Source organism: Oncorhynchus nerka, linkage group LG12 (assembly GCF_034236695.1).
Source record: "Oncorhynchus nerka isolate Pitt River linkage group LG12, Oner_Uvic_2.0, whole genome shotgun sequence".
NCBI classification, from domain to species: domain Eukaryota; kingdom Metazoa; phylum Chordata; class Actinopteri; order Salmoniformes; family Salmonidae; genus Oncorhynchus; species Oncorhynchus nerka.
Genome location: NC_088407.1, coordinates 58,127,372 through 58,129,633, shown reverse-complemented (window position 1 = coordinate 58,129,633; position 2,262 = coordinate 58,127,372).

Below are 2,262 nucleotides of genomic sequence, written 5' to 3'. Positions count from 1 at the left end.
CTAAACGGCAATGGTGAATAATTACCCCTTTTAACCACTAGGTGGATTACTTGCTTTATCCATCTGGTTGGTGGTTTATTCCAAAGCCTCACCTGCCATACATACATAGGCTTGCATCAACTTGTGTTGGCTCTCATGCGTTAATTTATGCTCTCATGTCATTGTTGGTGAAGGAAAGACCATTAACGTTATATATCTATGATCAACTAGAGATTCAACTAATCTTAACCAAGAGGGGTTAGAGAGAGAGGTCTACGGGGGGGTAGACCACTACTGTGACACCATAGACATTGTCTGACTTTCGTTATCACTCATATGGGACTATGGGTTAGGCCTGCCTATTCAGTGAAAATCAGTCTGGTAGTGCCATTCTTTGTGTGCACATAGTAAAATAGTATAGAATAGACCCAATAAGTATCAACCATTCCTCTTTGGTTTGCATGAATGATGGGTGTACATCGCTGAAGTCAGGAGGACTTTATCAGCCAGGCAATGTCCCCTTTAAATGGGAAGGGCACAATTACTGCCCACAGAAGCAGTGGGGTGATGTGACAGAGATAGAAAGATGTTTAGCTCTGCCCTTTACATTTACAATATTAAGATGAGTGGGCCAAGACACAAAAAGGCAGAGGTAAGTCCGTTCACTTACTTTTGAAATATAAAAAATGGTTTCAGACCTGTGCGCTTTGGGAAAGATTTGTCTCTCTAGGCTTCTTTACTTCAGTCAACTCAGTCTTAAATCACTTTAGCAAATCTTAGCTGCCAGTGTTGTCCTGCGGGATGTAAACAGAATACTGCCTGTTTCACAGGGCTCCGGAGGAGAGGGCAAATAAGAGGTAGGAGGCTTACATGTTGCAACAATGTTTATTAACTATCAACATTAACTTGGGAAAGCAAAAAAAAAGGAGAGTCGGAAGGGAGTCTAGGATGTCATTTTTTTGGGTAATTTCCAGGGGAAGGGCAATGGTGGAGGGGAACACGGTCATGGGTAAGGGAGAAGAGTTGGTAGAGGAGGTGAACATGGAGGTGGTGATCACGGTCATGAGTAAGGGAGAAGAGGTGGTAGAGGAGGTGAACATGGAGGTGGTGATCACGGTCATGAGTAAGGGAGAAGAGGTGGTAGAGGAGGTGAACATGGAGGTGGTGATCACGGTCATGAGTAAGGGAGAAGAGGTGGTAGAGGAGGTGAACATGGAGGTGGTGATCACGGTCATGAGTAATGGAGAAGAGGTGGTAGAGGAGGTGAACATGGAGGTGGTGATCACGGTCATGAGTAAGGGAGAAGAGGTGGTAGAGGAGGTGAACATGGAGGTGGTGATCACGGTCATGAGTAAGGGAGAAGAGGTGGTAGAGGAGGTGGTGATCACGGTCATGAGTAAGGGAGAAGAGGTGGTAGAGGAGGTGAACATGGAGGTGGTGATCACGGTCATGAGTAAGGGAGAAGAGGTGGTAGAAGAGGTGAACATGGAGGTGGTGATCACGGTCATGAGTAAGGGAGAAGAGGTGGTAGAGGAGGTGAACATGGAGGTGGTGATCACGGTCATGAGTAAGGGAGAAGAGGTGGTAGAGGAGGTGAACATGGAGGTGGTGATCACGGTCATGAGTAAGGGAGAAGAGGAGGTGAACATGGAGCAAGACGAGGTTGTGGCGGACATTAAAGATATGATCATGCATCTGTTGTCAACACTTATTACAAAGAAAACAGTTTGGGCAACTTTGTAAAGTTGACAAATCTCAAATAAAACATACTTATAAAACTGAGCAAAATGATTGTTTAACTTCTTAATGCATAAGCAAATATTCATACGATGACATCTAAACAGGACCTTTATATGTCAAGAGTCGGTGAGATGCACCACCATTCTTGTGTATGCCAGACTGCCCAGATCAAACAGTCAATTAAGTCATTCTTATGATTTTACTCACATAGAGAACATAAACCAACGGGGTAGTAATAAGCCCTTGTTATCAATCCTTTCCACAACATTTCAGAAAAAAAATCCAAGACTAATGTTTGTGTACAACAAAAAGCCCACAGCATTGACCCAGTAAAAGGGCCAATTTAATTGGACCTTTATTTAACTAGGAACTGCCATCATTGAAAATAACTGCCTTGTTCAGGGGTAGAACGACAGATTTTTACCTTGTCAGCTCAGGGATTCGATCTTGCAACCTTTCGGTTTCAAGTCCAACACTAACCGCAAGGCTACCTGCCGCCCAATGGTCCTTGCAGTTGTGACCTTTACCACCAGAGGGATACAC